Source organism: Panthera pardus, unplaced genomic scaffold (assembly GCF_024362965.1).
Source record: "Panthera pardus isolate Hobbes unplaced genomic scaffold, ASM2436296v1 HiC_scaffold_17, whole genome shotgun sequence".
NCBI lineage: Eukaryota > Metazoa > Chordata > Mammalia > Carnivora > Felidae > Panthera > Panthera pardus.
Window position 1 is genome coordinate 147705132 of NW_026526732.1, and position 26792 is coordinate 147731923.

Genomic DNA, 26792 nt, shown 5'->3' on the forward strand with positions numbered 1-26792 from the left:
CAAGTATGCAGCAAGGAAAGGGTTTATTCAGGATGAGCTGGAGCTTGCAACTCTTGATCTTAGGATCGTGTGTTCCAGCCCCTGGTTAGGCATCCAGCTTACTTGAAAAAAAAGAAGGAGGAGTTGGAGGAGGAGGGGGAGGGAAGAAGGAGGAGAAGGAGGAGGAGGAGGAGGAGGAGAGGAAGAAGAAGAAGAAAAGAAAAGAAAAGAAAAGAAAAGAAAAGAAAAGAAAAGAAAAGAAAAGAGGCAACCAAAGGAGAAGGGAGGGCAATCCTCAAATTCCTCTTCTCAAAGGGGGAGAGTCAGGGATATTTAAAGGTAAATGAAAAAGGATCTGGGTATAGGGAAAAGGAGCTACATGATTTCAAAATCAGTTAAAGGTAATTATTAAGTAAGGGAAGGATTGAAGTGATTTCATTGGCTGTACCTTCACATATCTTCTGTATGCCTCTTCTATGATCAGAGAATGGCCTCCTTGGTATGATTCGAGGGTGGGGTTTTAGACCCTTCTGTATCAAATATTCATCCATCAGACACAGGTGCATGCTCAAAGAGAAGGCTGGCTGTCTTAACCGGTTCTGGCTGGTTTCTACTGAAACCTTGATTCTGCAAAATAAGGAAACCAACATTTTCTTATTGTTAGGCTAGGCAAGAATGTTATCTCTGGAAACATGGAAGCCGGCTGCATTCTGAGAATAAACAGATTTGAGTAGAAAGTCACCTTTGCATTTATTGGTCCCCTTAATCCTTTGGTAAGATTTGCTGTTAGCTTTCTAACAACCAGCTCAATTCAAATTCAAAACTCCCTGGGTCCATAGGCCAAAACTAACCCGTTGCTCTATTCTTGATACCAAGACCATAAAAATGTCCTCCTTTGAGTGATTATAGAGAGGGACTGTGTAACAAGAGCACGGCCCCTGGGGTGAAAACGGTAACAAGCTTCACAGCACTTCCCTAAGGACAGGCTGAGACCCACTTCGGTGGTGCTATTCAGTGGAAGGCTGGTATTCCTGGGCTCAGTGTGGGTGATTTGATACAGAATGAATAAATAAGCGATGATAATCCAGTCAACGTAGTATTACAACGGGTATCACAGTGTGGGAAGGAGGGGCGAGCGCTTACGTGACAAAATCAAGTAGGAAAATTGGAGATGACAAAAACACAAAAATATTAAACTATATGTAGAAAATTATAGGAGTAAAAGTCTCTAAAATGGTAACAGTGGTCATTTCCTTATATTAGGGGTGACACTGCCTTTTTTTTTTTTTTTTTTCCTCTTTAGTGGTCCACTAGGAAATACAATGGGGAAAAGTAGTTTTACAGACGATTCGCAGGGCGGCTGGGTGCCTCAGTCCCTTAAGCGGCCAACTTCGCCCCAGGTAATGGTCTCACGGTTTCTGGGTCGGAGCCCCGCATCTGGTTCTGTGCTGACAACTCCAGAGACCGGAGCCTGGAGCCCGCTTTGGCTTCGGTGTCTCCCTCTCCCTCTCTCTCTCAAAAATAAATAAACATCGAAAAATAAATAAATAAATAAAAAGTTAAAAAAAAAAAATTGATTCGCGTGAAACGTGAAGAGTGAGGGGACCAAGCCTCGCAGAATCGCCGAGGCCCGGCTCGCCATGTTTCCGGTCCAAGCCGGGACCGGCGCTCCAAGCGAGCTACGGAGCGGCCCACCGAGACGCAAGGTCCTCCGCGCAGCCTAGAGAGGGCACGAAGTTGCCTAGGGGCGGGGCCCGAGGCTCCGGCGGACGCGTGGAGGGCTGGGCGCGCGGAGTTTTGCTGCTCTACTGAGTGTGGGGCGGAAGCTTGTTGCTGAGGGTGGAAGTTTGTTGCTGAGGGCGGACGGTGTGTACTTTACTTTTCTGTTATCCCCAGCGCCCAAGGTGAGTGGGTGCAGGTCCCGAGCCCCCTCGCGGGGGTCCACTTCGGCATTGTCTCTCCCCCTGCCCGGGGTCGTCGGGCCCTGCCACTCTCGGTGCCCCCCGACCGCCTCTTCTCAGCGCGTCTCTCCCCCGCTTCTCAAGTTCCCAGCCCTGCTTCTCCTTCGAGGAGCAGGTGCTGGGATGACCCCGGACCATAGTGCACAAACCTCCTGTTGCAGGGGCCGGTGACCTTCGATGATGTGGACGTGGGCTTCGGAAACGAAGAGTGGAATCGCCTGGACTGCACCCAGAAGGCTCTTTACACGGACTGATGCTGAAGGATTAAGGGAAACACCAGCGCGCTGAGTAAGGACTTTCCTGTGACCCGACTGGTCTGACTGGAAGGCTTAACTGCAGTTTCTCACTAACTGTGGCTCCGTCTTTCTCCACATTTCCCCGCTCGTGTGTGGTGGAACGCTTCAGGGTCTGGAGAGCCTCCAGGGCTTCACACCTTCCGAATAGCTGAGCTCAAGCTTCTTCTGTTTTGGGTTTTGGTTTTAGTCAGTATTTATTTATTTCTAATTTATAGTATTTATGTTTATGCCAGACGGAAGGCTTGAAATGTCCCTTATTGGTATGCCAAGCCCTCTTTTGATGCAAGTGTTGCTGGATGGAGCTGTACAGGTCCTAATTCCCAGTGTTTTTGACAGAGAGAGCCTTGACGTGCTGCTGGGCCCTGAGGCAAGAGATTCCTTTTTCTTTCTTTCTGTCTTTCTTCTCTTTTTTCTTTTCTCTCCTCTCTCTCTCTCTCTTTCTTTTCTTTTCTTGTCTTAAGTAAAATCTACCCCACCCCCACCCCATGTGGGGCTGAAACTCAGGACCCCAAGATTCATTAACATTGCGCAGTTTTCTAAGTGTTCTCAGTTCTTGCCTTTCTCCTGCCTGGAGTTCTGTGTAAGCATTCCCACAGCAGGATCTTAGGCCTGGGACTGACTGGTAGGTATCTAGGGTGAATGCCCACTGCCACTGTCATCTTTCCATCCCAGACACACAAAAAGGAATTGCCCACTGGGCCCATCCACACCTCAGAGTAGGTTCTGACTGTCGGAGAGAGCATATTCCTCCAGCTTCCCCCAAATATGTGAAATGAGTCTAGTTCCTTTTGTCATTATAACCCTGTATCAGAATGATTTAATTATATTAAATGGGGGGGCATTAAGGTGGAAGACTCCAATCTGGAGTTTGCCAGCCCCCCATATTTTGTTAAAAAAGGAGGCCCCCAGTATAAGTGTTGGAGAAAGTATGTATGAATGGGATGGAGTTGAAATCCACCCTTGATAATGAAAGTGTGGTAGGAAAGAGATTCCCAGGGGTGCCTGGGTGGCTCAGTTGGTTAAGCATCTGACTTTGGCTCAAGTCATGATCTCACAGCTTGTGAGTTCAAGCCCCGCATTGGGCTCTCTGCTTTCAGTGTAGAGCCTGCTTCAGATCCTCTGTCCCCTCTCTCTCTGCCCTTCCCCCAAGCTTTCTCTCTCTCTCTCAAAAATTAAAATATTAAAAAGAAAAGAAAAGGGATTCCCAGAATATCACCTAAAAAGGAAAACCAGAAACACAGACCAGGCTTTAACTGCCGGTTCTCTGTATTTCTGTGGTTTTTAGCAGAAAAACCTTTAAGCTTTTTTTTAGGTTAGAGTGGACAGCAAGATAGTGGAAAGCTGGAAAGTCTACAGTTGGTCATGAGAAGAGAGGAAAGAAGGAATCAAATGGAGTATCTAGAGCCAGTGGGAAGGAGCCAAGAGGCAGGAACAGAGGAGGACAGTTAGCTTGACTGCAGCCATGAAATTAGAGGGCTCATCAGCAAAGAATTGCCCTGATATCCTGATTCCTTAACATGCTGACTCTTTTCCCTTGCCTGTGAATAGGATTTTCAGTCTATAAAACTGAAGTGATAAGCCATTTGGAAAGTGGGGAGGTCTTGTGTATCTGGGCTGGATAAAGAACCATAGTGTGGTGAGTGCAGGAAGGCCTTAGGAGCCCCTGTCCTGCTCTGCCTGCAACTTGTACCTGTTACATAGTAATTCTAAAGGCTTTTGAATTCTTTTGTTAAGAATATAGATTCATTCTAGTAAGTTCTCTCCTGGTTTTATTTTATTTTTTTAATTTAATTTTTTTCTAAATTTTTTTTTGAGAGAGAGAGGGAACGAGAGTGGGAGAGGGACAGAGAGATAGGGAGACAGAGGTTCCGAAGCAGTCTCTGCCCTGTCAGTACAGAGCCTGATGTGGGTCTCCAACTCAGGAACCAACTCATGAACTGTGAGATCATGACCTGAGCTGAAGTTTGACGTTTAACTAACTGAACCACCCAGGCGCCCCCTTATTTTATTTAATTAATTAATTTATTTATTTATTTATTTTTAAATTTAATTTTATTTTGTCTTACTTTATCTTATTTATTTTTGGTTTATTTTACTATTACCAATGTTATGCAGCCTTTTCTCCCAGGTCTGAACTCTGGTTCAGAGGTACTGTGAAGGAAGGCTTAAGATGGATTCCTTTCCACCTTCCTCAGTTCCCCGTGGACTTAGGATTTCTAAGTGAGCAGAGTGTAGTAACATTTGCAGGTGTTTGTTTTTTTTTCCTATGTTATTAATTAATCATTTTTTTATTTTTTAAGTAATCTCTATACCCAAAGCGGGGCTCGAACTCACAACCCTGAGATCAAGAGTCACATGCTCTTCTGACTGAGCTGGCCGGGCACCCCTAGCATTTACAGTTTTTATGTGTCCTATTTAGAATCTGCATCTTCATGTTTGCTTGGAAATGGAGGCAGAGTAGAAAACAGGACTTTGGATCTGGATCCCCTCAAATTCTCAGAACCCTCATGTTCAAATAAGTCCCAGTCTGAATCCAGTGGCCCCTCTTTTGAGGTTGGACTGAGAAAAGGTGTCTGGGTGATGGGCAATGGGACCTCCAACCCTGCTTTCTCCCCTCTGTCCCCTTAGTGAAATCATAGGGACCTCTCATCCCAGGGAATAGGAAGAAGACTGGAAAGTTATGCTGACAGGACAGACCATTTTGCTTCTAGAAGATGAAGACCTTTCCTAGTTGCTTGGAGGGCCAGGAGCCCATTCCTGTTCTACTCTCCTGGTTGCTGAGTGAGTGAGCCCTGGTCCTAGTATAGGATTGATGTACTCCCTCCGATCCAGACAGCTGGGGTCACTCCTCTTAGAGATTTGCTAAGGGCAAAAAGAGTAACTTCAACCACCAGACATTTAAGTAGTTGGAGGTTTATTGCTGATAAAATTAATTTAAACATTTGATTGTCAAATTCTATTTGAAAATGAAATCCAATAAGGGATGCCTGAGTGGCTCAGTCAGTTAGGTGTTCCACTCAATTTCAGCTCAGGTCATGATCTCATGGTTTGTCCGTGCTGAGCATGGAGCCTGCTTGAGATTCTCTCCCTTTCTCTTTCTTTCTGCCTCTCCCCAGCTCGTCCGCTCTCTCTCAAAATAAACAAACATTAAAAAAAAACCAAAACACCGAAATCCAATAAAGCCATTGTTGTTCATTTTTATTTCCATGCTCTTATGAGTAGAGAAGGTTGCTAATAATGATCCTCTCCTGGTTTAAGAATGAAAAATCACACACTTTGTGGTCATGAGTGAGCCAAAAAACCTAGCATATCTATTTAAATAGTGCTACCAAGACTACAAATTAAGTAAGTCCGTCAGAATTACAGACTTTAAAAGTTAAAGACTACTTTCCCAGGATGTGGTAGCAATCTCTGAAGTCCAAGAGTCTTGAAGGACTCCTTAAAAACAACCTTAACAAGAACACTTTTGCGACATTGAATAGTACGTGCTTTTCTGCAGCTGTAGGAGAACAGAGAAATATTTTTTCCTTTGATCTAGCTGAGACTTTTTTCACCAGTAGGTGGGAAGGTCTGTAGTTTCAAAGCCAGACTTGGAATTCTGTTAATTAGTAAAGGAGGAGGGAAAAGAGAGCAAACTTGAGAAGCTAAAAATTCACAACATAGAAAGGAAAAGAGCTGAATAGGATAATTATCAAACAGACCATGGGAATGTAATGTAGTTCTGTTTTCCAGTAGAATCTGGAAGATAGTTGTTAGGTAGAACGCACATGAAATATAAGTCCTAGCTGGTCTCAACCATGGACATGGTCTTGGGCCTGTAATCATGGTCTCCTGTCACTACTGCACTGGTGGCTTCTGAGCCAGTGGCCGACCTATAACCCCTAGAAGGAAAAGGGAACAGGGTGGCTGGTGGGACAGCTCCTGACCCTGCTGTGTCCATGTGGAGCTGCTGCTCAGAGTAGTCCTCTTAGTCTCTCCTCCCTGAGGCTGATGTGGTGTCAGGGATCTAGGGAGGGACCAGTAACTGAGAGATCAACTAATCACTACTGCCTTCTGAAATGCTTTTCAGTATATCAACTCTGGGACCCAGGGTCCTCATTCTGGCTGTAGAGCCTCTTGGCTTTCAATCCAAGCATTCCAGAAAGGAAGATCCCAAACCTCTGTGGGTAGTAAACCCTTTAAATAAGTCTACTGGGTTATTTACTAGTACACAGTGGTTTGAAGAGAGTGGTTTCTAAATGCCATGAAAGTAGATTGTTTTCAGGGCACCTGGGTGGCTCAGGGTTAAGCATCTGACTTGGGCTTGGGTCATGATCTTGTGGTTCGTGAATTTGAGCCCCGTCTCTGTGCTGACAGCTCAGAGCCTGGAGCCTGCTTTGGATTCTGTGTCTCCCTCTCTCTCTCTGCCCCTCCCCAGCTCACCCTCTATCTGTCTCTCTCTCAAAAATAAATGAACATTAAAAAAAAAAAGTAGTTTTCAAGTGAAGAGTGGAATTTACCCTAGGCCTTAGGGAACACTATGATTTTAATTGGGTAGCCATATGTCCCAATTTGTTTGAGACATTTCTAGTCAAGACCCAATGTCCTGCTCCAATTTTTTTTTTTAATGTTTATTTATTCGAAGAGAGAGAGCACGCGAGCAATGGAGGGGCAGGAGAGAGGGAAAGAGAGAAGCGCTGTCAGTGCAGAGCCCAACACAGTGCTTGATCTCACAAACTATAAAATCATGATCTGAGCTGAAGTCAATAGTCGACTGAGCCACCCAGGTGCCAGCCCTCTTCCCCCTCCTGCTTTTTTAACAGAGAAAGAACACCAGCAGGGGAGAGGGGCAGAGGGAGAGAGAGTGAGTCTTAAGCAGGCTTTACTCTCAGCATGGAGCCTGATGTGGATCCCAAGAACTGAGTCAAAATCAAGAGTCAACTGACTGAGCTACCCAGGCGCCCTCTGGTGTAATTATTATTTTTAAAGTATATTTATTATTCTTGAGAGAGAGTACATCAGCCAGGGAGGGGCACAGAGAGAGAGAGAGAGAGAGAGAGAGAGAGAGGGAGGCACAATCCAAAGCAGGCCCTGAGCTGTCAGCCCAGAGTCCCACGCAGGGCTCAAATCCACAAACCGGGAGATCATGACCTGACCTTAAGTTGGACGCTTAACAGACTGAGCTACCCAGGCACCCCTCTGGTGGAATTATTAATAGCATTCCTTTCCAGTCTCAGAAGTAAGAAGTATCCCCATTGTTGGGGCGCCTGGGTGGCTCAGTCAGTTAAGCGTCCGACTTTGGCTCAGGTCATGATCTCACAGTCTGAGTTCGAGCCCCGCGTCGGGCTCTGTGCTGACAGCTCAGAGCCTGGAGCCTGCTTCAGATTCTGTGCCTTCCTCTCTCTCTGCCCCTCCCCTGTTCATGCTCTGTCTCTCTCTGTCTCAGAAATAAACAAACATTAAAAAAAAAATTAAAAAAAAAAAAAAAGAAGTATCCCCATTGTGACAATAAATCGTGTGGTCCCTGAAATTCTAGGACAGATTACATTTGGTCCAGTATTAGTTCCTACTCTCTGAATTCCCTCCCTCGTCATTTGGGCTGGAAGCAGTCAGACTAACTTACCTACGGGACCCCTCAACTGTGTAACCCTGGAATCCCTTTCTTTTTCTTTTTTTAAGATTTTTTTTTTTAAAGGAATCTCTATACACCCAGCGTGGACCTCTCAAAATTCCAAGATCAGAGTTGTATGTGCCACCGACTGAGCCAGCCAGGCGTCCCCAACCCTGGAATCCCTTTCTTACCACAGGTTGGTTATACAGTTGGTTTCCGTCATTGATAACAGCGACTGACACGTGAGCATAGAAACTGTTCATTGTTGAGGTGCCTGGCTGGTAGAGCATGTGACTTGATTTTGGGTTCATGAGTTCAAGCCCCGTGTTGTGCATGGAACCTACTTAAACAAACAAACCTGTTCATTGCTGGTGTTTTAACAACATCCTACCTGAGGGAACACTGGCAACTTGAAACCCAGTTGTGAACACCCTGAAGAAAAAGGAGCATTGACTGGGATGGCGTACAACAACCTGTAAATTCCTATCACTTTAAATTGGTCTTTTCTGTGGATACTTTAATGCACAAATCAGGGCAGCTACAGGGTAGATGGGGGCTGTTAGGCCAGTGCAGGCTATTTATTTATTTATTATTTAAAAATTAATTTTAAGTTTATTTCTTTTGAGGGAGAGAAAGAGCATGGGAGTGGGGAGGGGCAGAGAGAGAGAATCCCAAGGGGCTCCACGCTCACAGCGTGGAGCCCAATGTGAGGTTTGAACTCACAAACCAGGATGTCATGACCTGAGCCAAAATCGAGAATCAGACGCTCAACTGACTGAGCCAGTCAGGCACCCCTGCAGGCTTTTAAAATAAGTGGAATGGGGCTCCTGGCCGGCTCAGTCGGAGGAGCATGCAGTTCTTTGTCTCAGGGTTGTAAGTTCGAGCCTCATGTTGGCTGTAGAGATTAATAAAATAGGCCAAATTGAGGTACTTCTGAGGAGCATCCCCCCTCCCACTGCCACTTCTGCAGAGCCATAGCACCCTGCTCCTTGTCAGCCTCCCAGCTGCTTCACTCACATTTACTTTTTTTCCCTGGTGTCTAAAGACTTGGGAATTTGTGAACTCAGCCCTTAATTTCCCTTTCTACCTTTGTTAGTTGTTGTGGAATTAGATGGAGAGGCCTGCTGGCTTCTCAGGCTGGCTCTACCCTACCCGTGAGACAGGCCTGGCCCTCCAGTACACATGCATACTCGCAAGAATTTCAGAGCTAATAGCTAACCTTTACTGAGCAACTCCCACTTGCCAGGGATTGTTGTAAGCATTTACATGTCCTGGTAACCTAAAGGCAGGAGTCCTTTTATCCCCATTTTTATAGGTAAAGAGAGGTTGATTAACTTGCCTAAGGTCATCTGAATGAAAATTGAAAAACAAAATTATTGCTGCTTGTTTTCTGATTATAGAAGCAATTATTTTTCATTATAGAAAGTTTGGAAAATGCAGAAAAATGAGACCTAAATTTACAAAATTACAGTATAAAACAAGGCGTCTTTAGCTGTACCCTGAGACACAACCCCATGCTTAGTAAGGTTCTGCCAGGTTTTTTTCTCTCCTATTTAGTTTTTTAAACATAGCCGGGATTATTTGATACATCTGTTTTGTAACCTGATTTTCTAAATGTCCTCTATTTGTGGACATTTTCCCATGGCAATCTCTACTTTTACATCATGTTTTTTAATGGCTGTGTAGTCTTATATATATATATGCACTATAATGAATTTTATTCTTAACTGATTCCCTATTGTTGGACATTTATGTAACTTTCAAGCTGTTATAATTAGCCAGCATGCAAATTTACAATGAGAAATATATCTGGCAAGCAAACAAGACTATTTCTGCAAGTTGGTCACACATCTTTTCCCTATAAAAAGGATATAGAAAGTCAAACTATGTCATAGAATTCAAAAAAAGGGCATTGATCTTAATAACCAGCATCAGCAAGCTACGTGGTAGTCTGTTAATACACATTTGAAGATGTTTGAATCAGGTTGTCTGCATCATAGCTTTCTAAGTTACGTTAAACACAAAGCCTAAATCATGTGTGTCAGTCTTCTCATCCTCACCTTTAGAGCTAGCCTGTGGTGTGTGGGTTCTGCAGGTGATTTATCTTGTCTCTCCTGCCACTCCTAGGGACCTAAGTGCCTGTCATCTCATCCCCATGGATGAGGCCTGAACATCTAACATGGATATGTATCATGTATACATGCTACCTTGCCCTCTTTTCCCCATAATTTACATCTCATTGCCATGTGTTTGTAACACCTAAGTATTTGATTAACAAAATTGTATTAGCTTTATATTCTTAGGTGAATGCATAGATTAGTGGGAAACTCTTCAACATCCTTTTCTCTTGGAGACATTTGAAAATTGATTTAATGTGTGTCTGAATGTAATTTTTTAAAATTTACTTATTTTGAGAGAGAGAGCAGAAGCAGAGGAGAAGGAGAGGCAGAGAGAGAGAGAGAGAGAGAGGGAGAGAGAATCCCAAGCAGGCTCTGTGCTGGGGCTCGATCTCAGGAACAGTGAGATCATGACCTGAGCTGAGATCAAAAGTTGGATGCTTAACCAACTGAGCTACCCAGACACCCCTGTGTGTAATATTTTAATTTAAGTGAAGACTTTGTTTATTGCTATATACAGTCATTCACATTTCCCCCCTGCACCTCATATGTGACAGGTACTGTTCTAGATGCTTGAGATCATCAATGAACAAATAAGAAAAAAATCCCTTCCCTTGTGAGTTTCTGTGCTAGTGAAGTAGGGTATTGGGTATTAATGAATTTCACTGTGTGGGATGAGTATGGTAATCTCTGCTGAGCCACTCTCTTGTGCTATAGTTTTAGTTTAGGGTGAGTTTTGCCTATTTGGATTGTTGTATTCACATTTTAACTTAGCTGTATTCAAAAGACAGCTTAAATAGTGGGTTTTTAAATTCTTGAAATGTTCTTATATGTAGAGTGTAGAGAGTCCAGTAAGAAGGAAGTGCACAAAATAAGATGCTTCAGTGCTTCTTAAATGTGTGTTTGAACATTTTCCCCTTAAAGGGAAGATTCTGGAAAGCTGTACTTAGTTTAGTTTTACTGTGCTTGTACAAGAGTTTTTTGAGCTGCCTCTGAAGTGGACACATGTACGTGGGCCTCAGGTGTGACTGCTCTTTGCCTCTTGAGGATCATGTTATTTTGAAATATAGCCAGACGTTAATTTAGTAGAGTCTGAAAACCAAGGAATTAATCAAGCTGGTGAACAGATGTTTAGTCAAAAATATACGTGGTGTGGGGCACCTGGGTGGCTCAGTCGGTTGAGCGTCTGACTTTGGCTTAGGTCATGATCTTTCAGTTTGTGGGTTCGAGCCCTGTGTTGGGCTCTGTGCTGACAGCTCAGAGCCTGGAGCCTGCTTCGGATTCTGTGTCTCCCTCTCTCTCTGCCCCTCCCCTGCTCATGCTTTGTCTTTGTCTCTCTCAAAAATAAATAAACGTTAAAAAAAGTTTAAAAATGTATGTGATGTGACCTGGGAGTTTTTTGGCCCATAGGAGTAGAGAGGGTGCAAATTATACTCAGTTTGAAGCCCATTGTCATTATTAGTCAAGCAAGGTCTCTCTCACTTTACTATTTTCTTGGTAGCCCATTCCCACCCCCAAGAGTAGGCAATTCTTTTTTTTTTTTTTTTTTTTTTTTTTAGGGGTTTATTTATTTATTTAAATAGTCTCTAACTCCCCACCCCCCGACCCCCCACCGCCCCCACCACCAGTGTGGGGTTTGAACTCACAACCTAAGATCAAGGGCTGCATGCTCTTCCAACTGAGCCAGCCAAGCACCCTGGCAATTCTTTTTTTTTTTTTTTTTTTTTTTTTTTTTTTTTAAGATTTTATTTCTTAAGTTACTCTACACCCAGCGTAGGACTCAAACTCACAATCTGGAGATCAAGAGCCGCATGCTCCACTGACTGAGCTAGCCAGGTGCCGCACCCTGGCAGTTCTTTATCCTGTTCAATATTGTACCCTTTTTCATGTTAAGGTGTCCTTTTGTGTAAGGTACATGTATTTTCTAAACAATGTCTCTTATTATAAAATTCATGCACAGTGTAAAAAATTCAGTCAATAACAGAAGGTATAAGGAAAATTAAATTTACTCCTAATTCCACCACCTACACTCTGAGCATTTTGATGCATATACTTTTTTTTAAATTTTTTTCTTGTGATGAGAACTTTTTTTTTTTAAGTTTATTTTAAGAGAGAGAGAGAGAGAGAGAGAGAGAGAGAGAGAGAGAGGGGAGTATGGGGAGGAGGAGAGAGAACATCCCAAGCAGGTGCAGAGCACAATGCAGGCCTCAATCTCCCAAACCGTGAGATCATGACCTGAGCCAAAATTAAGAGTCAAGTCGGATGCTTAACCAACTGAGACACCCAGGCTCCCCAGTTGATGTATATACTTCCATCCTGTGGAAATTTTCATACACTTACATGTGCCTCTATATATTAACTTGAAATGAAAAGATTCTATATGGTTTATGATCCAGTAACGGTTGACTGTGCCTTTTTCTTGCTTCGGGCTTTCTGATATCTCTTCTAGTCTGTACATCTGGAGTGGTTCCTTGTCAGTAGTAGGTACACACGGTAGAGGTTATTCCCCTTGTGTTAAAGAGGTCTGGAGCTGCGGTGCCTGGCTGACTCAGTCAGCAGAGCATGGGACTCTTGATCTTGGGGTTGTGAGTTGGAGCGCCGCGTTGTGTGTAGAGATTACTTAAAAAAAAAAAAAATCTGGAGCAGGCAGTTCCAGGCAGTGTGGTGGCTCCATGATCATGATGTCATCAGTGCCTCAGTCTCCTCCTGCTTTTTTCACTATCTTCCTTAGCATGTGGCTTTTGTGAGGTCACATCATGGTCAAAAGATGGCCACCGTAGCTCCAGCCACCACCTTCACATTCCAAGCTGGAAAAAAGAGGAGGCTAACTAAACTCCCCTTAAAGTAGCACTTCTCAGAACTTTAAATGCACATGTGAATCAACAGAGGATCTTGTTAAAATGCAGATCCCAATTCTGTAGGGCCCAAGATTCCATATTTCTTTTTTTAATGTTTTACTTATTTTTGAGAGAGAAAGAGAGAAAAAGAGACAGAACATGAGCAGAGAGGAAGACACAGAATCTGAAGCCGGCTCCAGGCTCCGAGCTGTCAGCACAGAGCCCAATATGGGGCTTGAACTCACGAACTGTGAGATCATGACCTGAACTGAAGTTAGATGCTTAACAGACTGAGCCACCCAGGCGCCGCCCCAATATTCCGTATTTCTAACAAAGTGTCACATTTTTTAATAACAGGACTTTTAAGAGCTTTCTGGAAGCCTTGTCTAGTGACTCCTGGCTTTCATTTCATTGGCCAGAACTCTCCTGTAACCAACCAGCCCTGGCTATGGGGGAGGCTGGAAGATGTGGCCTTTTTAGCTGAGCACTTTGTCACCCTGGATACAAATGTGTTTCTGTTAGTAGGAAAGAAGAGAGTGGTGTTGGTAGGTGACTGGCACCCTCTGACAGTGGTCAGATCACATTGAAAAAGCTTTTTTGAAAGTCTGTCCTGTTAATTGTCACAATTCATTTTTGGTAGAAAGAATGATTTCCACTGCCTAGCCTATATGGAAAATCTTTTCTGGGATGTTCTCAGTGAAACCAGAGTAACTTAGTAATATATATGAAGTGATGGCCCTTGTCACCCTTCCCAGATACAAATTCTGTGTACTATAGTTTTCCCATTCTGATTTGTGAAATGTGACCTTTGTGGCGGGAGAAAGGGCAGGCAGAGATGGGCTAAGAGAGACCCTCCTGCTTGGCTTTGCATATTTATTCAGCCTTTACATTCATCCTGTGATGCTATTTTAACTCCAGATACAAACATCTAAGGTCCTGTAGATCTGTCATTATTTCAAAATAAAAAGCTAAATAATCTCGAAAATCCCGATCCAACTGTAAATGATATTTTTGAGACATTCTTTTTTTTTTTTTTTTTTAAATGTTTATTTATTTTTGAGACAGAGAGAGACAGAGCATGAACGGGGGAGGGTCAGAGAGAGAGGGAGACACAGAATCTGAAACAGGCTCCAGGCTCTGAGCTGTCAGCACAGAGCCCGATGCAGGGCTCGAACTCACCACTAGATCATGACCTGAGCTGAAGTCGGATGCTTAACCGACTGAGCCACCCAGGCGCCCCGTGAGAAATTCTTGAATTGTAGATATTTCCCATGCAAAAAGTTTTTTAGAAAGTCTTTAAAAATTGAAAGAGATCCAAAATATATAAAGGACTCCTACAATTTAAATCAATCAATCAATCAATCCTAAACGGCTCCATTAAAAAGTGGGCCAAAGACTTAAATAATAGACATTTCTCACAAAGATGTGCAGATGGCTAATAAGCATAGGAAGAGATGCTTAACATCCCTAATCATTAGGGAAACGCAAATCACACCTACAGTGAGATACCGCTTCACACCCCTTACAATTATTATACCAGAAAAACAGAAAATACAAGCGTTGGTGAGGCTATCGAGAAATCACAACCCTCGTGCATTGCCAGTGAGAATGTAAAATGCTGCAGCTGCTGTGAAAAATAGTATGGCAGTTCCTCAAAATAATTAAAATATAATTACCGTATGACCCAGCTATTCTGTTTTTCAAGATATTTCCAAAAATTAAAAACAGGGATTCCAGTATTTATTTGCACACTCATGTTTGTAGCAGCGTTAGTGATGATAGCCAAAAGGTGGGAGCCACCCAGGTATCCACGAGGGGATGACTGGGTAAACAAAATGCGGTGTACATACAACGGAATGTTTGTTACTCAGCCTTGAAAATGAAGGAAATTCTGACACATGCTACAACATGGATGAACCTTGAGGACATGTTAGTGAAGTAAGGCAGTCACCAAAGAATAAATACTGTTCGACTCCACTTACATGAGGTACCTAGAGGAGTCAAATTCATAGAGACAGCGAGTAGTACAGTGGTTGCCAGGGGCTGGGGGGAAGTTACTGTTTAACGGATATGGAGTTTCAGTTTGGGCAGATGAGAGAAGTTCTGGAGACGGATGGTGGTGATGGCTGCACGGCAGTGTGAATGTACTTAATGCCACTGAACTATCCACTGAAAAATTCCTACAATGGCAAATAAGTTCTATACATCGCACCACAATTTTAAAAAGAAAAAATGTGGTTGCTGGTTGGGCTCAGCCACGAGGAAGTCTTGGGGATTGTCCTTTCAGCCTGGGTGCCATGGAGCAAAGCCACAGCCCTTCTATAACACGGGTGAGAAATAAATCTTTGTACTGTTCTAAACATCAATAAATAAGTACATTTTATGTTTATATCTTACATGATACAAACATTTGAGAGAGATGTTTTTCATAAAGCTCTTTGTGTAAAAAAAAAAAATGTCGAGAGTGAATGAATACCCCTCTTAATCCTTTCCTTCAAGAGTTTGGAATACCTTCATCCAGACTTTGTACAAGTCTTAAATTCTAGAGTGAGGCCTGCCTGTCTTTCTCCCACACGAGAGATGTTGGGTATTGTCCTTTGCTGCCTGAGAGTCTGGTTTCCAAAGTAGGTTTGGTTGCAGGATCAGAACTACAGGGCTATGCGCACTCTGCCTTTGGTAAACATTCCTGCCTTGTAAATATTCCCTCCCTGGGCATTGGGAATTGGTCAGGGCACAAGGCAGAGGACTGCCTTTGTGTGTGTGTGTGTGTGTGTGTGTGTGTGTGTGTGTGTGTGTGTGTCCCCTCAGAAACTTTTCCCCCATCCTCTGCCAGTTGTGACCCTAAAGCACTCCCCCTCTGCAGAGGAAAGTCCTGAGGCCCAGTCATAGCAGCCGCAGCCCTACCGCTTGGGTCTGTGAAGCCTTGCTTCCCTCTGCTGCCCTTCCTGAGACCTTGGCTGGCCACCTAATTAATTAAAGTTTGCATTCTTGGTCCTTGTCCCTGATTCCTGGCAGTGAGCTCCTAAAACCCTTGGAATTTCCTGGGTGATAGGATTGTCTCTCGCTACTCTTCAGGAGTCCCTTTCCAAGTGCACTGGGCTTATGCTAACAAGGGCACTTAAGGTAGGGTCCCTTGATAACCTCAGGATGGAGCTGATCACCAGAAAGATCAAGTAATTGGAGGGTTGCAATTTTCAGCACCACCTGCCAATCTGGGAAGGGAAGAGGGCTGGATAATAAGCCCTGTAAAAATTGCTGGGCAGTGAGATTTGATGAGCTCCTCCGGGTTGATGAACAAGAACGTGTCCATTTGCCAGGAGGTGGCACATCCTAAGTCCACAGGGGAGGAGGCACCTGTGCTCTGCTTATATATCCCTTCATCTAACTGTTTATTCATATCTTTTAATACCCTTTGTAATAAACTGGCAATAGTAAGTACAGTTTTCCTGAGTTCTGAGAGCGCCTCTAGCAAATTAATGGAACCTGAGGAGAGGGTCATGGGAACCTGATTTATAGCCAGTCAGTTAGTGCAGGTGACAACTTGGACTTAAGACTGGTGTCTGAAGTGGGGACAGACCAGTGGAACTGAGCCCTTAACCTGTAGGATCTGATGCCTTCTCCACATAGTGTCAAAATTGAGTTAAATTGTGGGACACCCTTGGAGTGCCTGCCTGGTTCAGTCCGTAGAGCACATGACTCTTGATCTTGGGATTGTGAGTTCAAGCCCCACATTGGGTATAGAGATTACTTAAAATCTCTAAACTGTGGGACACCCAGCTGGTGTCAGAGAACTGCTTGGTGTAGGAACACTCTCCTCCCCACATTGGCCCCCCAATAGACACACATTTGGTGGCCAAAAGTGTGGGGAGAGGGGAGAGAAACGCAGTTTTCCCTTGCACTTTCATCGCTGTGACATTTGCTAACCATGGCAGCCCTGACCACCGCTTCCCTGCTGGAAGGGTCTTCCTAAACTTGACCCTTGTCTTATTCCATAGCTGTCTTTGCTTGTCAGGTATAAACATAGATTCAAAGCCTCCCCTTTACCCTGCTGAATCTGGTTGTGCCCCTCAGGGATTATTCCTCTGGTGGCAGTAGAAATCATGTGTTTCAGGATTGGGTGACCTTCGAGGACGTGTGAGGCCACGGCTATACACTTCACTCATGGGGACTGGCATCATCTGACCCTTCTGAGAGGAGTCTCCATTAAGATGTGATGGAGAATTTGGGGAATGTGATCTGACTGGGGCAGAAATCTGTGTGACTCAGTTCATCCATTGCTATAACTAAATCATTGCTGCCACCCATTTGCTAGCAGCGTGCTCTAAAGATTTCAGGTTAGTTGGTTTTAGTTTCTGGATCCTTGTAAGCTCCGTGGTTCCTCCTGATGAAACGTGAGCTAGTTCTGCCTCCCATAAATGTTGGGTTCTGGTATTTCCCTCACTGGGAATGGGCACCTTTTCTGTGATCTCAGTCTACCCTCTGCAGCACCAGGTGATCTGCCTTTGTATTGAAGACCCTGCCTGTGGGGGTTTCACTTCTGTCCTGAGATGGTCATCCCCTTAGATAGCAGCCTGCCTGTTGGCTCCCCTGCCATATCCGTTTCATGGCTTAGGGCTGAGGCTGGTTTTGGTCCACCATGTCCCCTTTCCTGTCTCAGTGCTGTGAACAGAATTTTATTTTTCCCAGCCTAATCTGATCATCTTCCTAGAACAAAGGGAAGCGCAGCGGGGACCAGGTCTGCCGGCCACTGAGGGACGGAGGACTTCATTTACACCAGTGAGTGAGGGGGGCCATTAGCTCCCTCCTTGTTGTGACCCCTGCCTCGTGCCTTTTGAAACATGGCTGTACCCAAGGCAGAACACGGATCTAGGGGATTCCTCATTTTCTCTTGGTCTCTTAGCCACCGGGTGGAAATCTGATGGGCATAGGAATACCCGGCACACATTCCTTTCTGGGGCTAGCCATCAGCACCCAGAGGACGGCGGCTGATGCCATGCCTCTGCCTGGTCTGTCTGTGTGACGACACCGAGGACCTCTGCCCTCAGCCATTCCCCTTTGCCTGCTTCTTTGTTTTCTCACCCCTTACATTCAAGGGGTTGACTTCATCTTCATACATTGCCTGACTTTCCTATTTATTCCCTATGTGTTTTGTTCTGTCCTTTGTCCCCTCCCTCTTATGCTCTGTGTTTACCAGTCCACTCGGCCTTCTTTGCTGGCTCCTGTCCCCGTTCAAGCCCCCTTCCCTGCCTTACTGTGAAGGGTTGGGAGGGTAAATGCTGCACACTCCCATTCTCTCTCTCTCTCTGTTTTTTTTAAATGTTCATTTTTGAGACCGAGACAGAACATGAACAGGGGAGGGGCAGAGAGAGAGAGGGAGACACAGAATCCAAAGCAGGCTCCAGGCTCTGAGCTGTCAGCACAGAGTCCGATGTGAGGCTCTAACTCACGAGCTGTGAGATCACGACCTGAGCCAAAGTTAGATGCTTAACTGACTGAGCCACCCAGGCGCCCTTCCTATTCTCTCTTTGATTGTTCTGTTCTCGGGTTGGTTTTTGCTCACAGTGGCTATCAGGTCATGCCATGTTTTTATTTGTCAGATGGTGAGAGCAGAGCCAAGAAGGTGGAGTCAGCAGTAAAGCAGGGTCTTTCTGACCACACTGAGTATGGAGGGAAGGTGTGGGGAAAACTCCCAAAGGCTGGGCCCCAGAGATCCAATTTGGTAGACTTTCCTAGAGTCTCTAAGACCAGAGGTCTTAGAAGAAAAGATCCTTCAAGTATGGTGAGTGCAGTTAGAGATCCACTGGGAAGTCACAACTTACTGCGAATCAGAAAATGTAGTGGAGAGAGGTTTGCACTGTCCCGTTCTGCAGCCCAGAGGAACTGCACTGGCAAGAGAGTGCGATCAATATACAGAGTATGAGAAAGCACCGAGAAGCAATAAGATTCTTGTGCATCAGTGTGCCCACACCAGAGAGAGCCCACTCCTGCAGCAAGTGTGGGAAATTGTGTGTCCAGGGCTGTGACTGTCCGCAGCAGATAGAAGGCAGGTGAACGTAAGCAATGTGGCAAGACCTACAGCTCTAGTTCCCAGCTTCCGACACATGGGAAGAAGTGTCCTGAGAGCTGAGGGTGGAGAGATAGCACCAGGAATCACCAGGAACCAATCACTCAAGCTGCTCATTAGTTCTTCGTAATAGACAAGCCTCCAAGCGTGGAAGAACCTTCGAAGACAACGAGGTGCCTTTTCCCTTTCTTCCTGATTAGAAGGAGTATATGTATATCTGTAAGGAGTGCAGAGAGGCCTTTCCTCAGGAGGCTGCTTTTTGTTGTTGATTACACAGTCCACACTAGAGAAAAGCTGCGTAGGATGTAAAGCAATAGGTTATACCACATTACGTATCAGAGAGTTCACACCCCTAGTAGGCTATATGTGTGCAACAAGGGTGGGAGAGCTTTTACGTATTACATTAATTACTGTGCGCTGTAGAGTTGACACTGGAGAGAAGCCCCACAAACATCAGCGCTCCCAAAGCTTGGTGCCTCTGAGTAGTCTCTGGGGAAAAGCCTTTTACATGTGGCCATTGTGGGAAGGCCTTCAGAAATCAGCCCCATGTCATCACCCATCAGACTATTCAGACTGCAGAGAAGCCTTAAGAGTGCCAGAGGTGTGAAAAAGCCTTCAGCCAAAATGAATCTAAGGGCCTATCAAAGAGTCCACACGGGAGAGAAACCTGGGAGTATCGCGAATGTGGGAAGGCCTTTATGAGGAATACCAACCTTATTGACCATTAAAGACTCCATTTTGGGAAGAGGCATTGACTGGGAGAGAGGAAGGAAGAAAGGTTGTTAATAATCATGAAGACCGTCAACGTAGTAGGTTTCATACAATTTCCAATCCCATGAGTGTGATGAGTGGGAAAGCAGAAAAAGATCACACCTGACTACCCCAGAATGGACGCAGGAGACAGATTGTGCAAGCACGCTAAGGAGGGGAGACTTTCGCTGTGGCTAATTCCGGAGCATGGGTGGCCATGCTGTTTTTGTAAAGGGCCAGAGAGTAAATATGTTGGGCTCATGAGCTCTATGGTCTCTGTCGTAGCTTCTCAGCTCTGCTGTTGGGGCACAAAAGCAGCTAGACGGTACGTACACAAATGAATGTGGCTGTATTCCAGGAAGATTTTCTTTACAAAAACAGAGAGCTGACCAGATCTGGCCCATAGGTCCTACTTTGCCAACCCCTGTTCTAGAGAGAAAAACCTCTTAAGAAGCCTTAATAATCAGAGGGCGGGGTCACAGACTGGATTCCTTCTGCAGAGGAATCTTGGAACAGCATGATCATGGAACAGAACCTTCAGGGGATACTCCAGCCTTGTGAGAGGGTCAACAGGAGAGGCATGAAAGATCCAGAAACCTGTGTTCTGCCACAGAATAGCTGAAGGACTAGCGCCCAGTCACCTAAGAGCCACAGGGCTTTTTTTTTTTTTTTTTTTTTTAACGTTTGTTTATTTTTGAGAGAGAATATGCCAGTGGGGGACAGGCAGAGAGGGAGGCAGAGGATCTGAAGCAGGCTCTGCGTTGACAGAGAGCCTGATGCAGGGCTTGAACTTGTGAAGTGCGAGGTCATGACCTGAGCTGAAGTTGGATGTTGAGTCACCCAGGAGCCCCAGGAGCCACGGGGCTTTTATGAGAAGAGCAAGAGAGTATATCTGAAAGTGCTTTCAAAGTGAGTGTGGTAAACACATTTATTACATTTGTTAATTTTTTTTTTTATTTTTTTAAGTAAGCTCTACACACACCACGGGGCTCAAACTCACCACCCTGAGATCAAGAGTCGCACACTCTGCCGACTGAGCCAGAGCCGGCCAGGTGCCCCAGTATGGTAAACACATTTGAAATGGTGATTTATGTGAAAAGATTTTACTCTTTCCCCAAATAGTTTTGGAGCCCCTACTGTGCCTGCATCCTGCAGAGGTAAATTGGGAGTGTCAGTGTGTGGATGGTGTTTAGAGCCGTGGAACAGGATGCTTCATGAAGAGGATTCATGGCTGAGCTAGGGGCGTCCAACATTTAGCAGTGGGGAGAAGTGAGGGACTCAGCATAAAAGATTGCGAAAGTGTCCTGTGAGGTAGGAAAACGACATTGTGGAGCCAGGAAATCAGGGTAAAGGCAGTGTCTGATGACGGAACGGTCACCTCCAAGGGCTGCTGTGGGGTGAGTGGGCGTGGGACTGGGAATAGCCCCTGGGTCTGTTAAGGGTGGTGTGTTAGGTCCCTGGGGCTGCCCTAATGCACCACCAGCCAGCTGGCTGGCTTGAAACAACAGGAATTCTCAGAGTTCTGCAGGCCCGATGTCCAAAATCAAGGTGCCAGCAGGGCCGTGCTCCCTCCGCGGGCCCTCAGGGATAATGCTTTGCCTCTGCCAGCTTCTTTTTTTTTTTATTTATTTATTTATTTTTTTTTAATTTTTTTTTCAACGTTTTATTTTTGGGACAGAGAGAGAGACAGAGCATGAACGGGGGAGGGGCAGAGAGAGAGGGAGACACAGAATCGGAAGCAGGCTCCAGGCTCCGAGCCATCAGCCCAGAGCCTGACGCGGGGCTCGAACTCACGGACCGCGAGATCGTGACCTGGCTGAAGTCGGACGCTTAACCGACTGCGCCACCCAGGCGCCCCTGCCTCTGCCAGCTTCTGGGGCTCCAGAGGCTCCTTGGTTTGTGTGGCTGTGGAACCCTATTCTCTGCCTGTGTCTTCACAAGGCCCGCTATGCTGCCTGTGTCTCTTAGGACACTTGTGTTTGGGTTTAGGGCTCACCTCAGAATCCAGGATGGACTCATCTCAGGATTCTCCACTTAACTACATCTGCAAACTCCCTTTTTCCGTATCAGTTCACAGTCATAGGCTCCAGGGTTTAGGATGTGGATGTAGCTTTTGTGGGGCAGCACTCCAGGTTTTGCTGGTGAAGCACTAGTAGCAAAGCATGTGAGCCGGTTCTGGAGAGAGTGGGGGCAGAGCGCAGACGGCAAGCAGGTCTAGAGCTGGAGGGTAAGACTGAGTCACACTTGCCTGATGAAAGCAAAGATCCTATTATACCCTACTCTCCGCGTCGGATGCCTCACCCCCGCACACACGTTCTCAGAAGGAGGGGCCGGAGGAGGTGGGGAGTTATATCACAGTATTCCTGTTACACAGCCATGACCTTTCTGGAACCAGCCATTGCAGTGGGTGCGTCGCATCAGGGTCTAGAGGCCACATGAGCTTGATTGGAGCTTGGAGAGGAGCGTTACCAACGGCGGGGCGGGGGGCGGGCAGGATATAAACGAGATGAAACTTGTAGTGGCCTGACTTCTGGAAGCCCTTAAGGCTGTGCGGAGGGCTCGCAGAAGCCGGGTTACCTGCAGTACTGAGGCAGCTCTCCAGAAAACAAGTGGCATGTCCTCCCAGTGGCCACAAGAGACTTGTCCTTGCATAGGAAACCCAGTCCCCAGATTTCCAGGAGAAGGAGGTAGTCTTGTATGCAGGGTGCCCTCGTTAGACTTGGCGTCAGGCTGGTACCCAGACCTCTGGTGGTAAAAGCTCACCCCAGCTGTCTGGCATAGGATTTCTTCCCCCCCCCCAGGTTTGTTTGTTTGTTTATTTATTTATATTTTTTAAATATATGAAATTTGTTGTCAAATTGGTTTCCATACAACACCCAGTGCTCATGCCAACAGGTGCCCTCCTCAATACCCATCACCCACCCTCCACTCCCTCCCCCCCCCCCCCTCAGTTTGTTCTCAGTTTTTAAGAGTCTCTTATGCTTTGGCTCTCTCCCACTCTAACCTCTTTTTTTTTTTTTTTTTTCCTTCCCCTCCCCCATGGGTTCCTGTTAAGTTTCTCAGGATCCACATAAGAGTGAACACATATGGTATCTGTCTTTCTCTGTATGGCTTTCTTAAACAGCAACACAAATGGTGCACTTGGGGGAATAGTGAGTTGAGGTCATCTCAGCCTTGAGCAAAAGAGAACTAAACAGAGGGTCTTAGGTAGGGGCCATAGCCAGATAGGCCATGTTGCGACATGTAGACAGCCGGTGACGGTGACAGGCCGGATGAAATTACTCCCTGGAGGGATAGTGCCTGGAGGATGGTCAGGTGCAGGGTGGGGGGGGATGTGTTCATGTCTCAGTTGAAACATAACTTTTCCAGAAAGACATCCCTGAGTAAATTGTGTTCCCTATTTCAACTCATCCTATTCCTGTGTCATCCGCCTGCGAGTGTAGCTCCACAATGGTAAGGACTGGCCCAGCATTCCTAACTCTGACTGAATAAACTGGAGAGGGGGAGGCAGAGCGTCTGGCTCCCACATCTCCTGGGGAGGGCTTTGTCCTGAGCAGTTGCCTGGTGACATCCAGGGGCACCGCCACCGCTCACCGCCTGTGGGAGCTGCTCTGTGCACAGCCACCAGGAGCAGGGTGTGCAGCGTGGGGGTGGGGTCCCCTGAAGTCACTCACTGAGGGTGGAGGGGGTGCCGCCCTCCCCCTGCACCTTTGCCTCTCCAGCGGCCTCTTTTGTCACTGTTGCCATTGCCTCCCACCTCCCAGCTCTTCCTGTCCCATGTCCTTATTCCCACACTGCAGAATGCCACATTGACGTGTTTCCTTTGAGCCCCTCTCCCCCCCGCAATGTTCCCCTGTCTTTTGGACAACCCTAGCTGAGAAAACGCGGCGGGGCGAGAGGTGTGCTACCCCCAGCACTGGCCTGAGGCCCTGCTCCCCATCCTTCGCCAGGCAGAAGTACCTCAAACGAGTGGATGGAAGCAGACATTTCTACTTCTACACACGCTTCTGGGGGTGTTCACACTCAGGCATCTCCCTGTGAGAAGGTGGGTCAGACACACAACTGTTTCTGAGGTTTGACACTGGAAATGGAATTACTGGAGAAACTCATTTTCTATGTCCTGTGCCTCTAATGTATTTTGTAATCAGAATGAGAAATTAAAAAACTGAAAAAATATGTGTGTGGCTATTTACTAACCATTAGTTACTAGACTCTTTTTTAAGGAATGTTTTCAGGATTAGGGCTCTGCTCAGCTGATCTTTCTATACATCTTTTTCTCTTGAAATTTAATTTTGACACATCAGCTCCCCATTTTGTAAAGCACAGATTAAAAACCATTTATAACCTATGTTTGGCCAAAGGAAAGTTGTAGAAAAGTAGTTCCTATCTTAGCTGTTCTTAAAAATTAAAGCCTAGTTCTAATTTGATTGTTGATAAGGGTGTACAATCTTGGAATATTTGAGAAGTATCCATTTTGTTGCCTGCTGGTACACTGATCACAAACTTTTCTCTAAGTGATGTTTATTTGCTAGTTGTGAGCAGAGGGGAGTGTCCCACGCTCACTCGGGGACCTGTCTCCAGAAGTGGAGTGGACTTTGTGACTCCGGGTTTGCTCCATGTGATGCTGTGTTCAGTGTGGCCCGGAAGCAATGCTCTGGTGTCCCACTTCCCTCCTGACCCATGGCACTAAATACGTAATCTAAAAAGAAAAACAAGAATGGTATCTGTTTTGTAGACACTTGAGGAGGAAAATCCCTGAAATGGGAACAGGCTTTTTTCAAAAGCAAACTTGGCTTCGGCCTTCCAATTTCTTTGATTCTGATTGTGTTGTTCTAGAAGCTGTTACATGGCTGTTACCTACCGTTAAGGTAGGTAGTTTCCACTGTTAGAGGTGCCCCCCACCCCTGCGCCTGCTGCTTTTTTGAAGGGTAGCATTAAAGATCTAGGACTAGACTGAATTTTTGAACTCCGGGAGCATTTCTTAGTCATCTCAGCACCTCCAGTACTTGATGTGAACTAGTGAGGCGCGTGGCGTTTTCACATGGCCAGAAAGTCATCAGCCCGGTGCCTGTTCCTGGGAGTAGGTGGGCTTTGCTGTCTGCCCCCCACCCCCTGACCCTTGGACCCCAGCTCAGGGAGAGGTGGTAGAGATGAGCGGCCCCACAAACCCCCGCGGCAGATGGCTCCAGCACCCCGGGTGAGAGAACAGTGAGGGCAGCCGCAATGAGGCCAGCGGCTGGGCCGAGCGCACCCCTGCCCCCTGGCCAAGGAGCAGGGGTGACTGGAGGCGGGAAAAGAAGAGGCCCAGGCCCGGGGAATGCAAGAGAGCTTACAACCCTGGGGAGACAAGCAGGAAAAGGTTTCCTTTCCTCAGAGGAAAAGGAAGGAGAGTGCCTACTTTTAAAAACACCCACGGCCCCCGCTGGTAACCAGAGGGGCCCAGGAGGCTGGCCTCTGACGGAAAAGGGTGGGCTGGGGCGCGCAGAGCCACCCCCAAACAGCAGGCAACACAGGCGTCGAGCCGCAGGAGAAGCAGGTTTATGAGCCTTGAAACCCTCTGAGATGTGAGAGATAATATCCATAAAATCCAGGATTGCTAGAAAGCCACAGACTTGCTTCTCCAAACTGCTGAAAATAGAAAGGAGGAAGTGAAATTAATAGCGCTGGGAATGAGAAGGAAACCAGGCCATGTGTGCATATCTTCAAAGCTAGAAAATAACCACATCTTCTGAACACATTACATTCCAGGTGCTGAACCAAGCAATTTTCACTTATTATTTCATTTAATCCTCATAAAAGCCCAAGGAGATAGGTATTACAATCTTGTTTTATCGGTGAAATTCTCTTAGGTTGAGTAACTCGCCCAAAGTCACAGCTGAACCCTGTTCTAGCTGACTCGAGAGGATGGACTTAATCACTGCCGGTAGCTTTCGAACTTTTTCCACCAAGACCCACAGATCTTAACCCAGCATGCATACGTATAATATATGACTGAAAGAAAAATTTCATAAAACAGCATGTACCCTTACCACCTACAATGCTCTCTGATACTTTCTATTCATTCTATTTTATTTAAAAGGAAATGCTAGTCACGACTTGCTAAATGCATTTCCTAATTCATTAATGAGAGAGGACCCCAATCCCCCCACACAGTTGGAGGAACACTTACCGCCTCCTGGCAGTGGGAGGGGATACATTGGACCCAGAAGATGGCTTTACCAGCCCCCCTGAGTTGCTGGGCTGAAGGGTAAACAGTGCAGACTGTAAAATCCTCTCGAATCTTCTGGGCCTGATGATCAGCGCAGTGCGAGAATGCGCCTCATGGACTTTTCAGGAAATGCCCCTGGGGACACTCCGTGAATTATGAACAAATAATTAGCGATTACAAAGGGTGCATTCGTGAAGAATAATTCTTGCCAGATTGACCTCTGTCTGTCCGTCTGATGCATTTCACTAGTACTGCAGACACCATGCCTGTGAATTTCAGCAAAGCATTTGACTGATCTAATAGCCCCAAGGATAACTTGGGAGATTGAGGATGGTGTGTGGTTAAGTAAACTTATTCCTGGTTGACTGCCTATCCCGAACAGGGCTCAAAAGAGATGATCTGCGAGGGAGTTCTTTGTAAAAACAAAAGAACCAGGGGAAGTTGTAATTTGTATATGTAATTGCCTCTGCCTCCTCCACTAGGGTGTGAGCCCTGTGAGGCTGGAGGACTTGTTTCCTCCGCCATCTTGCATCCCCAGCACTCAGCCCAGGCTCAGACATTTAGATGCTCCTCAAGAGTCAAGAACTCTCAGGGGATGTTATCATTAATTAGTCAATATCTGCCTGAGAGAGGACTCTGGGGACATGGTCCAGGGTTCTGGCCTTAGTCCTCTTGTGCTCCACATTCTCTCCAGTTACTTGGACAGAGAAACAGATGACATATTTACCAAAGTTTCAGGTGGCAAAAAACTGGGACAGCCAAAGCACTGGATGAATCGGGGTCCAAAAATAACTTAGCAGCCGGGAACGGTGGGCCGAATCAAGATGAAAAATAATAGAGATCTGTGTTCTGCCTGTAGGTCTAAGACTTAACTTCCCTAGCGCAGGATGAGGGGGTATACGGTTTAACAGCAACACACGTCAGGGACTTGTGGTTTATATTGGAAACCAACAAATGAAGCAGCGATGTGGCAAGGTCACCAGCCAACAC

General features: G+C 45.9%; 2 long non-coding RNA genes across 4 annotated transcripts; one reads left to right on the forward strand and one right to left on the reverse strand.

The window, feature by feature from the left end:
* Positions 1–4: 4 nt before the first annotated feature.
* Positions 5–2192, reverse strand: LOC109271449 (uncharacterized). Its single transcript, XR_002081963.2, has 2 exons — positions 2090–2192; positions 5–606 (listed from the first exon to the last, which is right to left on the reverse strand). It is a non-coding gene; the product is annotated as an uncharacterized LOC109271449 (long non-coding RNA).
* Positions 1766–25937, forward strand: LOC109271447 (uncharacterized). 3 transcript variants are annotated; one of them, XR_002081960.2, is made up of 5 exons: positions 1766–1883; positions 2102–2228; positions 7911–8022; positions 22964–23047; positions 23545–25937. It is a non-coding gene; the product is annotated as an uncharacterized LOC109271447 (long non-coding RNA). The 3 variants fall into 3 exon arrangements; XR_002081959.2 differs by having other exon boundaries at positions 22964–25937; XR_002081961.2 differs by lacking the exons at positions 22964–23047; positions 23545–25937 and adding an exon at positions 17467–20547.
* The last annotated feature ends 855 nt before the right edge of the window (positions 25938–26792 follow it).